Raw genomic sequence first — 12902 nt, forward strand, 5'->3', positions numbered from 1 at the left:
TCTCCTGTGGTTGCTTTCCAGCAATGAGCCTTGCCAAAGGAAGACCTCGTGTACCTTAAACCCAACAATTGTCTCAACTCACCTCTTTTTTAATGACTTTTTCAAGAAATAAAATATCATTGGCTCTCATGGCCCTATCACAGCAGTAAAGAGGGGGATGGACACTGTGATGGAGGAGATGAGGATCTGCCCATCATGGTGGGATTTCACAGAACCCAGAATGGAATCCCAGAGTGGTTTGGGTTGGAAGGAACCTTAATGCCCATCCAGTCCAACCCCCTGCCATGGGCAGGGACACTTTCCACTATCCCAGATTGCTCCAAGCCTTGTCCAACCTGGCCTGGAACACTTCCAGGGATGGGGCAGCCACAGCTTCTCCATGCCAGGGCCTCTCCACCCTCACAGGGAAAAATTTCTTCCCATTATCCACCCAACCCCGCCCTCTTTCTTCATTTCTGACTGTCTCCAACCACAGCCTTCTAATATGAAAAACAGCATTTCCAAAGTGGGGGAAAAAATAAAATCTCTAATGATCCAAATGTTTTGCACTTGGAGTTTGATTTCAATGATATTTTCAGGGCAGCTTTGTTTTTAGTGTGTCTCGTTTGGAAAGGACGAGAACATTCTGTGCTGATGAAATTGTTCAGCTTAATTGCATGCTAAAAGCATGTTGATGTTTATGTTGTGTGAGTATTAATTTTAATCTCCAATATTAATCAGCAGCAATGTAAACAATGCATCAAGTCTTATCTTTGCCAGGTTGTATTTGTATATAATTTAATATTTACAACAGGTGTTCAATATTTTATATTATGTGATAATGTTTCTCTGTTATTGCTCATCAGGGACATGAAAAGAAATGAAGGCTCTAAATGGCAGCCAGGGAGTTTGGATTAAACATCTGGAGCATTTTTTTCCTTAGGGGAAGGGCAGTGAAGCACTTGGGCAGATTTTTGGGGGTGGGGAGAACTTGGTGTGACCTCAGTTGTCACGCCAGTTGGCTGTCCCCATCTGACCATCACCCCAAAACCCTTTTAGCCCAATTTTCCCAGTGGGGAAGGGAAACTAGAACTGTCAGCTTGTGGGGTGGATTTATCATAAAACAGCTCTGAAAACTCATAGATTTGACTGTCCTGATGGAACTATTTCCTTATTTTGCAGCAAACAAAGGAGAGTAAAGTCAAGATCTGGACTGGCCAAATTTTGCTTTGATTGGGACATTGGGGTCCTTGAAGTAGCTTATAAATGAACTGCTCAGAACATCATGGTCCACTTTCTTCTGCTGCCAGAGTCAGATAAAATTTAGCCATCACTCCTTGTCAGGACTGAAGATCACAAATCCAAATTGCCTCCAGATCAAGGCTGAAAAAATCTGCATAAGAAATTATTTTTTACCTGTAAAACTGGTATTTATCCCTCAGGTCTGCTCTGTGCCTGGAACACCCAGCACAGGCACAGCGTGGGAGCCATGGCCATTTTCACCCCAAATTTGTAAGGCAGAAAGAGCTGCTGTGATCCAAAATACAAAATAATCTGTCTCTAGTAGATTTACTGGAGATTCTACTCTTCAAGACATGGCTCTTGATTCCCAGTACTAGGAAAGAGCAATCCACATTATTCCAAAATTATTTTGAGGTTTCATGGAAAGACTTATGTAAGAGCTAAACAGCATTTTTATTTTTCATGCATGAACCACTTTGACATTTTTTGACTTTTAAACTAGAAAAGTTTTTTAAAAAAAATTATTATTATTTTCCAGGAAACCATTTGGTTAAATTATATTTTAATAGTGTTTCAACAGACTCTAGTACAGGAAATAAAGTAGTCACAAGTTATGCACCTAAGCACTGATTTGCATTATATTTCCCCACCAAAAAAAAAATTACATATTTGTTGTTGCTATGAAACCAGAAGTTTTGCTTAGATCAGATCATTTTGTTCTCATGTCATGGATAGAGGGGCTGAATTAACAATCTACTGCTAATGGTGTTCATGTTAAATCTCCTTAAAGGAACCTTTCACCTCCCACACCTCCCAAACAAATAAAGTCTTTAAAAAATGGTTTTGGGTAAGTTCAGTGCTCCTGAAAGTTCCTCCTGGGAGAGGCAGTGAGAGGAGTGCTGGGGCTGTGTGTTGGTGTGGAAATCTGAGTTTTGCAGTGATTTATGTCTGGGTTAAATTGAGGTGTGGTTTTTGCTGATGCATCAGTTCCCTCCTTCAATAGAAGGGGTCCCTTGAGAATCCTCCTGCTCCTGTTGGGAGCCCAGAGTAGCACCAGGATGTTGATGGTGAAATAATGGTAATGAGAATATAATTTTTGATTAAACAGCTTTTTCCAATTGCCTTTTGGAAGAAAACTGTGGTTAGAAAAGATTCACTTGATTCCTGGAGTTGGGTCTTTAAGGGAAAAAAACAAAAGGTAAAATTCTGGGATAAAACTTCATTTGGGTGATGATGTGCCAGCCCTTGGGCAAGGCAAGCAGGTTCTCTGCTTCTTTTGGCTGCTTGTGTGTATGTGCAATGTGCAAGTATCTATATAATTTATACATCAATATCTATATCTAAAAAAAAAAAAAAAGATTTATGCATGCTATATGTGTAAATATATACGAATAGTGTATGGCTTAAATTTTAACAAAAATTCTTGAATGTATGAATATATATGTGTGCATATATATATATATGTGTGCATATATACATGTCTGCCCGTGTCTATATATATATAATAGTACATAAACCCATATATATTTATATATACATATAATAGCATACATATTTATATATGCTTATAATAGCATACATATTTATATATACATATAACACATACACAGAGACATATATAGATTTAAAAATATATATCTTATATGAATATTTTATATATATGTGTATATATATATGTATATATGTATATATATATATGTGTATATATATATATGTATGTATGTATGTATGTATATATAGTTCTGAAAAAGGCATCAAAAAAAGAAACTTTCTCTTGCCCCTGCCCCTATTTTATTCCTAACTGTGGATGATGGATTGCATTTATATGGCTCTCCCTAATCTCTTTTCTTAAATACAAATATATCTCTGTAAGAATTCCTTGGGAAGAGCTGTGGGCAGAAAGCTAATTCAGCCTCCGTGCTGATTCATATTCCGTGCTTGCCTCAGACATAACAGTGCTGGGCTTGTGGAAGTTGGTGCTTGCAGAAAACCCCCACCTGTTGGAGGGAGCAGCTCTGGGGTGTCTCATTCCTCCTCCATTATCAGCCCTGGGTGGCTGCAAGAATAGAGCCAGTGTAACAGCCTGGGGATTGGAAATGAGGCACAGCAGCCAAAATGGGAATCAATGTCTCTTTTTAGCTGCTGAACAGAAGATAGGAGTTAAAATATGCAAGTCCATGACGGAGCAGGGAAAATGTGTGCTTTGTTAAAATTAACTGGTGAGGGCTGCTCCCCATCCTTCCTCCTCAGCCACTGTGGGAACACCATGGCTCTTCTCCAAACAGGGGCTCCGTTTTGGGTTTGCCTCGTGCCAGCTTCCACCCTTGGGTAGGAGGCACTGGAGGTGCTGTGAGCTGCAAAAATCTAAAAATTTCCTCAAATATCCATCCTGAATGTACACATTTATATGTGCGTGCATGCACATATATAAATATACACACACACATGTAAAAATAAATGTATGTATATACATATTTTCAAGTCCTCAGCTGCTCTGTTTGCAACACAAACTTCCAGTCTAACTAAAAAAAACCCACAAAAAATTAGAGGAGGAAATCAACAGTTGGAGTTGCTTGGAGGGAAGTGATGCTGCCTGGAAAATCAGTTTGTTTTTAGGGCTACCTTTGCTGGTGTATAAGTCATGTCAGGAGTTACCTCCAGCACCTGTGGCAAATTCTCTCTTGGCTCAGACTGAATTTGCAGGGAGCCAGAGGGAACAGCCCTGAATTTTAACCTGGTTCCTACCCCTGCTGCATTAAAGAGGAGAATTGTTAACTACAACTGAGCTCATTAAAAGGGGGATGAAAGGAGAGGGCAGCTCGGAGGGAGGGGAATTAACTCAGAAGGGAGCAAGGGGTAGGGATGGAAAATCCAACACGTGGGACTCCAGGAGCTGACTGGGAGGGCACATTCACGGGGGGAGCCCTTAAAATTATTGGGAAAATGCTTTTTCTACTCTGGCTGCAGGATTTTCCATAGTGGAGGGATACCTGAGAGTAACTCGGGATGAGCTTCATGCCACAAAGCCACAAATCCAGATGGGTTTCTTTGAGGGTCCTCAGAAACTCTGGCATTAAGTTTCCAGCAGTTTTACTGGTTAAACTGGTGGTCTTGTACAGATGCAGAGCAGACAGCTAAGGATGGGCTGTTCCCTTTCTCTTTTGCATCCTTGAAGAAAACCCCCTGAAGAAAGTGTAAGAAATGTCCTCAGCTTTTGGGGCAGGAAAGGAGCAAGATCCTCATCCCTCAGTGTGGAACCAGTGCTAATTCCTGGCTGCTTTGGATGGGAGCAGGAAAGGGATTAGGGGATGCATGAAGTGTGATTTTGTGATCAAGGTGAACTTTTGGGGTTTTTGCACTGGGCTGTGACACTCAGGGTGGCTGTTTGTACCTCCACTAGGTTAAATCAGCATTGTTATCCCTCTAGGAATAAGTAGATATTACCACATTGCCTCTAAAAAAAAGCAATGCTGCATCCATTGGGCAGTATATTAATTGACACCATTTAATTACAGCCTGATTTATCTCTGAACAAAATAAATTTAAAATTTCCAATGTATTATTCCATTCAATTACTGCAAATCTCTGTCCATTTGCAGCCACAGGGCTGGCAAAGCTGGGCACACACACCAGCAAACACTCAGCTTTGCCCTCATTCCTGGGGAATCTGCTCCAAACTTGGCTCCAGCAGCCTGATTTCTGCCTCTGGTGGCTTTTCCAAGCTTTAGTGGAGGTGGGATGTTTTCCAGGCATTCCCAGAGCCAGGGAGGTCAGGGCTGGAGCCAAATGAAGCTGATACAGAGTTTGGGAAGGGGCTGAAACATCTTTATGGGATGTGGGATGATGTCCCAGCTTTACTGAGGTCAGAGAGGAGTTGGTGACCATGGCCCTGGGGCTGGGGTTTCTCCTGGAGCCTGGGGTGAGGTCTCCAAGATAAACCTGGAGTGAAGCCAAGCTGAAACCCAACAATGCCCATCCTTTTAGTCCTGCCAGCAGAGTTGCATCACCTAATCCCAGACCCAGAAGGTACCAAAATTTACTAAAATTTATTTGGCTAAATTTTATCAGACTCTGGCAGCAGGAGAAATTGGACCATGATTTTTCTGAGCAGGTCATTTATAAGGTATTTCAAGGACCCCAAAATCCCAATCAAAGCAGAACCTGAGGTACCTGTAAGGGTACCTTACAGACCCTCTTGTTCCTGCCATGGACAAGGACACCTTCCACAAGCCCAGGTGGATCCAAGCCCCATCCAACGTGGCTTTGTCCCAGAAGCCTACATTTCACAAAATTCCTTGTGTTTTCAGCCACAGAAGCTCAACAAATGAAATAATCATGGGCAGATTTGCCAATCTGCCATAAATTTGTGCAGGAAGAGCTTTCTAGCCAAGGACAGAGAATTTGCTGTTCATGCTGCTAACCAGTCATAGGAAACGTGCCTGTTTGACAAGTCTGTGATTAGGGGACCACCAAAATAGGTCCCCAATTTAAAATAAATTGGGGATCTATTTAAAATTCATTTAAAATAAATGAAATAATAAATTCATTTAAAATAAATGAATAAATATTCATTTAAAATAAATGAAATAATAAATACATTTAAATAAATTGAAAAATAAAATAAATGAATAAATAAATTAATAAATGAAAAATGAATAAATAAATAAGAATATTTCATATAATTATAATTATATAAAAATATATTTTATATACTTATATATAATATATATATTCTATATTATATATAGTAATATATTTAAATTATATTATATCTATATATTCTATATTACATATGGTAATATATTTAAATGATATTATATCTATACTATAATAAATAATATTTATAAATAGATAAATAAATAATCAAACAAATAAATAAATGGATGAGATAAATGCACCTCTGGCCATGTGCTCTAAAAGCCCATCCCATTCCAGCCCTCTGCCATGGGCAGGGACACCTTCCACTATCCCAGGTTGCTCCAAGCCCCATCCAGCCTGGCCTGGAACACTTCCAGGGATGGGGCAGCCACAGCTTCTCAGGTTTGTGGCACATCCTGGGCTGCCCACTGAAAGACTTTTAAATACATATGATGGCTATTAAACACATAATCACAGTATTGCAAAGTGCAGCAGGAGAGGGAGGTTTTATTTTATTATTATAATTTTTTTCCGTTATATTGGCATTTTCTGAGCAGCCTGAAATTGGGCAGGAAGCTCAGGGGAATCTGGGAAACGACATGGGCAAAATTCCTGCTGCTTTTGCCCTTAGCTACAAATCTCTCTGTGTTAAACATGTTTTCTTTAAACACAGATTCCCTCACTGCTTCATCCTGGGGCTATGAAATACTCAGGCATTGTGAAGAGAAGGAAGACAAGCCCTTTTCCAGGGACTCTCCAGCTCTGTGGCAGTGCCAGCTCTGGCTCTAGAGTGTGGATTGGAGCAGTGATTTCAGCTTTACTAAACACGTTTTCCTTGAATATATGTTTAAGGTTAGGCATTTACTAACCTGGGACCTAAAAGATAATTTTGTCCCAACCCCTTTTCATGATCAAGGACACTTCCCACTGTCCCAGGCTGCTCCAAGCCCTGTCCAACCTGGCCTTGGGCACTTCCAGAGACCCAGGGGCAGCCAGAGCTGCTCTGGGCACCCTGTGCCAGGGCCTGCCCACCCTCACAGCCAAGAATTCCTTCCCAATCTTTAATATCTTTGAATTGCTCACTAAATGGGCTTCCTTGCAAAGAAAAATGACTTTTCATTCCAGGTTAAGTAACACTGTTCCTTTTTTTCTCCAGCCCTGCAGTTTCTTTTTCATTATGTCTGGGAGAAGGGAACACAAATAGAGACACAGGAGAAACCTGACAGAATTCAGCCTAATAGGGAATATGGGACAGCATTTTTGCTTTTAGATCTGTACTGAGCCTCTCATCTTTATTAGAGGAGTTGACATCTGAGCTTATTTCTCTGTGTGATAAATCCACTGTAGTAAAAGGCTGTTTCCAGATGGCAATAGCTGGCACATAGGAGTAAGATATAAGCAGAACATCAGATACACAGATATAAGCAAAAACATCAGATACTCCCAACCAAAACTGTTGGCTGGTCAGAAATTCTTCAGTTTTAATGGTGTGCGAAACGCCACGTGAAACACATTCCCTCAATAAAAATCGTGGGGGATGTTATTTTCAAATGAGCTCTTTAATTAAGAATTTTTTCTTCAGCCTCAAAGTTTTCCCTCGGTCCTGGATCAGCAGAAAAAAGCCAACACGGCTGATCTTATCAAACTGGCACGGGAGGATTGGAAAGCTGGGGGTGGGTGGTGACAGGGATAATTTAGGTTGTAAAGTGCTAATGACCTCCTGGGACCATCAGAGCGTTTGTTTGGGCTCCTTTGGCCACAAATGCCTTTGCCATGAAGGCACAGAGCTGCTTTCAGGCCGGGGAAAGGCAGGCTGGATGCAGAGGCTGTGCCTCTGGAGGAGGTCTGGTGGCAGCCATGGACAGGGAGCCTTCACAGCTGGAACAAGTTTTTCAAAGCAAGTTAAATCTGCTGCTCTTCATTGCTGTATCACCCACAGCTCGTTTGTTCCACGCTGGGATGGTGTCCCTCACTCTCCCAGCCTGGATGGGAGGTGGGCAGGTTTGGGAATTTGAGCTGTGTCCTCCCCTTCTTCCCTCTTGCCAGGATTTTCTCCCGCTTCTGGCTGCAAGTCTAATAAAACAAAACCCCTGTGCATTATGCAAAGCCTTTAATTTAAAATGCTATCCATAAATCTGGTCAGTTTTATTTTACCACGGATGGGGTTTTAGCTACATTTGCTGGTTTGCCTTTTTTTTTTTTCCCTAGGATTTCTGCTCTGAATCCTTTTAGAGCTGTGGTTGGGGTTTGCTCTAGGGAATGTCTGCCCTCACCCTCCAGCCTTCAAACTCCTTCCCTGTGTAAACCCTTGCATGCAGCCACAGAAATAATGTGTTATATATTATGTGCTATATATTTTGTGCTATATATTGGGTTTGTGCTCTATATTGGTTTTGTGCTCTATTTTGCCTCTGTATTATGTATGCCCTGTCTGCTGTACATGGCCTGTGTGCTGTGTAGCCATATATTAACATCCCAAATTCATTTGCATTCCGTAATTGTTATAGAGACTCCTACAACGCTTTGGGTTGGAAGGGAATTTAAAAGCCCATCTCTTTCCAACACCCTTGCCATGGGCAGGGACACTTCCCACCAGACCAGGCTGCTCCAAAACTCATCCCAGCTGGCTTGAACACTCCCAGGGATGACGATTTTTGCTCAGAACCCCAAGGTTTGGTTTATTTTACAGAGGCAGCCCCCAGGCCTGTCCTCAGGCACGCCCCAGCCTCCCGCCTGCCGCAGGCCGAGCGGTTTTTCCGAGGAAAACTCTCCAAAATCAGCTCTGGCTCCTGCTCAGAGAGCATTAGTGTGTGGATTACATGTAATGCAACCCATTATGCAAGGCAGCCGGGATGGCAGCCGGGATTACAGCCCAAAAACCCCATGGAAATGCGGGTTTAGCAGCCCTGGGTGAGCGCTGGGCCCAGAGCACAGAGAGGAGGGAGCTGAGCCTCCAGCATTCCCTCCCTGGGGATACCCCTCAGTGCATTTCATGGAATCACAGAATATCCTGAGCTGGAAGGGACCCACAAGGACCAGGGTGCAACTCCTGGCCCTGCACAGACACCCCAAAAATCCCACACATTCATTTCTGAGCGCGTTTTCTCAGCTCTGGCAGCTGTGACCGTTCCCTGGTGTGAAAAATGTGTATTTTATGATTGGCTTTTCACAAATATTAAAATGAATATTATATGTGTTGTGTTAGAAAGTGATGCTGTATTAAGTCTCTTAAGTAGTGTGTTAAATATAGTTTTAGGTTATAAGAAAATGTTAAAATAGAAACTATGCTATGTAGGATACTTTATTTTCTCAAGAAAGGACTCGCAGCGAGATAGCAGCCACAGGACACCTGAATCTTTCAGAGAAAGAGAATTTATTGCTCCATTATCAAGAGAAACAAACTTCTTCCTGCCTCACTGGGGAAGGATAATGCTGTCAGGATTATGAGAAAGAAGTTGATACTGACCAGACAGAGTCCTGTGTTTGAATGGAATTTATGCATCATGGATGAGGTGTATGAATATGCAACAGGCTGTTGTTTTTAAGGGTTAATCCTCTGTTAATGTGTGTCCTTTTTCGGGCTTATGCTGCCCAGAAAAGGTACCCGGACTGTCCATAACTCTTTGTTTCTATTGTCTCATATTGTCCTAATCCAAATTGTCCAAATTATTATTACTCTAATTATATTGCTATTTTTATAACCATTTTATTACTATTAAACTTTAAAAATTTTAAAAACAAGTGATCGGCGTTTTTCACACTGAGGAGCCTTTTCAGAGCCCCACCACCCTCTGGATGAAGAATATTTTCCTAACATCCAACTTAAACCTCCCCTGACGCAGCTCCAGTGAAGAGTTGGTGCTGCCCCTCTATAGGAATGTGCCCCTTGTTGACAGAGTAACAAAACTATCTTTTGTCCTCTTAACAAGGAAATAAACCCAGAAGTTTCTCTCCTCAATGAGGTGAAAAGACCTCACAGGACCTGGGGGACTTCACCTCAAACTTAAGGATGGCTAATTGGACAGAAGCCAAAAAGTCCCACCTCAGCAATTTACTAGAAAAAGAAGAGAACAAAAAAACCTAATCGCTTTTGTGAGGTGTTTTACCAGGGGCAAGAGGACTTCTTGCACCTGGCTCGGTTTTTCTCTGTAAAGAGTTTGGTTATTTTGCCTTTTAGTAAAACCTTTTTGTTTCCAACACTCCCACAGAAGCCATCCTGCTGATTTTATGCCCTCTGAGGTAGCTGAGCTATCTTGGGTGTGAAATAGATCTCCAAGAGCTTGTGAGACCTGGCTCGAGGAGATCCATATTTCACCCCTCTGCTTCCCCTTGTGAGGATTTTGGAGGCTGCAATGAAGTCTCCCCTCAGTTGGTGTTTCAGCTCCTGGTGCACATCCCAGCAGGACTGATGGGGTATACATCCCTGCCACGGGGTGCAAAGTCCTTTTACAGCATCCTCAGCTCCTTGGATCCTCTCTCTGCTCAGTCCAGAATGACACAGCTGGGACAAGGTCTGCTGTAAGGTTATGATGTTTGTGGGACTTTTTTTTTCTCCTTTTTTCTCCCTCCAGTCCAAATCCACTAACTATTTTTATCCCTGAGCTATCATAGCTTTGTCCTTTGCCTTTTTGGAGTATCATGCTAATTGGGTTGGAACAGAGGCTTTCATTACCAAAAGCAATAGCTCCCAAACAGAGTGGCACCAATTATTTTCCAACCAACTGCAGGATTATTTAATCCAAGGCTGGATTTTGAAGCCAGTGGCATAGAGGGATGGGGATGTCCCACTGTCCTGGCTGTGCATTCACAAAGATGGTGATAATTATCTGAGAGAGGGACATAGGCAGGGCATTGAATGCTTTTCAGGGAGGATTTTGGGGGTTGAGGAAATGTCAGAGTTGATGAAAAGTGACTTGCTGCAGAATCCAGCCAGTGTCAGGGTTTCCTGAGGCTGAGGTATGACCTGTTCAAACCTGTGTGAGTCTGTCGTGGAAAATGACAGAACCTGGAACTGCTGTGGTTATAGGTAATGGAAAAGCTGGTGAGGATATTAATATCCCTTCTTTCATAGAATCATAGAACCATGGAATGGCTAAGGAAGAACTTAAAGCTCATCCAGTTTCACCCCTCTGCCACGGGCAGGGACACCTTCCACTATTCCAGGCTGCTCCAAGCCCTGTCCAGCCTGGCCTGGGACACTTCCAGGGATGCAGGGGCAGCCACAGCTGCTCTGGGCACCCTGTGCCAGGGCCTCAAGCCTCTCACAGCCAGGAATTCCTTCCCAATAACCCATCCATCCCTGCTGTCTGAAAGCCATTCCCTGGCTCCTGTCCCTCCATCCCTTGTCCCCAGTCCCTCTCCAGCTCTCCTGGAGCCCCTTCAGGCCCTGCCAGGGGCTCTGAGCTCTCCCTGGAGCCTCCTCCTCTCCAGGTGAGCACCCCCAGCTCTCCCAGCCTGGCTCCAGCCTCTGGAGCTTTTCCATGGCCTCCTCTGGACTCACTCCAGCACATCCACGTCCCTCTTGTATTTGAGGCCATGGAATTAAGTGTAAGGTTAAGCTTAATTACATCTCTCTATTAGATGTGAGGATGAAACCTCTCAGGAGGGCTGGAGCACCTGAGGGTTGCTGCTTTCCAGCCCCAAAGGCAATGGGGATTTTTCCCAGCCTGCCCAGCCAGCCCAGCAGCACTCGGCCCCTCTGTGTCCCCTCCCAAACTGGGATCACTGGGTGCAAATGGTAAAGACACTAATGCATAGAGGACAACCAAAATGTCCTACAGAGGAAGGATTTGGTTGGCCAGAACCTCTCCAGGTGGGCACAGAGGAGTGGAAGCTGTGGAGCAGAGGCTGTAAAATCTCCTTGATCCAGGGGAAACGCTGCTCTGAGCTGCTTTAGGGCATTAGGAGAGTGCAGAGCTGGGCTGTGGAGTAGGGACAGAGCCCCCCGGGCTGCCTGGTGCCTGCAGAGCCAGCCCTTTGCTAATCCCTGACCCCGTGCAGCTCCTGGGGGAATCCAGGGGGCGAGCACAGATGCTCTGCTCTGCAGGAACACCTGGCAGGTCGGGTCTGTCACCTCTGGAGAGCTGCTCCTGGAGGTGGGGGAGAGGGAAAGCAGCGAGGACTCATGTGTGATTAATGAAATCAGGGTGCACACATCCACAGGGATCAGATCAGCCCTGGTGGGGATGCTCAGCACCACCAGGCAGGATTAATCCCCTGTCTGTCCCCTCCAGCACCTTGCACTGATACTGGCCACAGCCAGATGCTTCTGGGGAAGGTGTAAGAAGTCTGGGAGCAGGCAGACACCCCCTACACCCAGTGTTTTCCCTCCTCTGCCCTATTTCCCTGCCATGCCAAGGGGACTGTGATGGGGGCTGTGCTCTGGGCTGCAGGGTGAGCTCTCTGTGTGCTGGAGGCTTTCAATATTTCGTTTTGGTTCTGAGTTGCAGCCACCAGAAGATGCTGCACTTGGGGTTGCTGGCTGAGGTTGCAACGTGACCCAAGACACTGGGGACATGGTGGGGACATAGTGGGGACAGTGGGCTCTGAGCCCTTGGCTGTGCTGCTCCCTCCTGGGGACACCACACTGGCCCAACCTCTTGTCCAGGAGCATGGATATAAACTTACAAGCCCAGCCAGCTCAAGGAGGGGATCAAGGCAGGGAATAGAATAGAAACACTTTTCTGCATTTCTTTGGTATTTGAAATTCTCTCTGGCAGCTCACACTTGGCAGGTTAAATCCCTTTCCCTCTTTCCCTTGGCACTAAGCCCACTGGAGGCCGAGCTGCAGCCCCAGCTCTGTCCCCAGCCATGGTCTCAGAGGACATGGACATGGATTTTTCCGAGTCCTTCCCTCCAGCAAAGGCAAACGATGGGTGAAGCTCAGGCTGGGGACAGGCACGGGCTCTGCACTGTGTGCTCCTGCCTCCAGGGATAACCTGAACACCTTCCCAGCCCCAGGGCAGGATTGAGGCTCCATCTGCCCCTGCTCCCACCTTATTGCCCTCCTTGGCTCCTGGCCCCTGCCACTCTCTGCAGGGCAA

Source organism: Agelaius tricolor, unplaced genomic scaffold (genome assembly GCF_023055355.1).
Source record: "Agelaius tricolor isolate 1412-34295 unplaced genomic scaffold, bAgeTri1.0.p SCAF_5, whole genome shotgun sequence".
Classification (NCBI taxonomy): Eukaryota; Metazoa; Chordata; class Aves; order Passeriformes; family Icteridae; genus Agelaius; species Agelaius tricolor.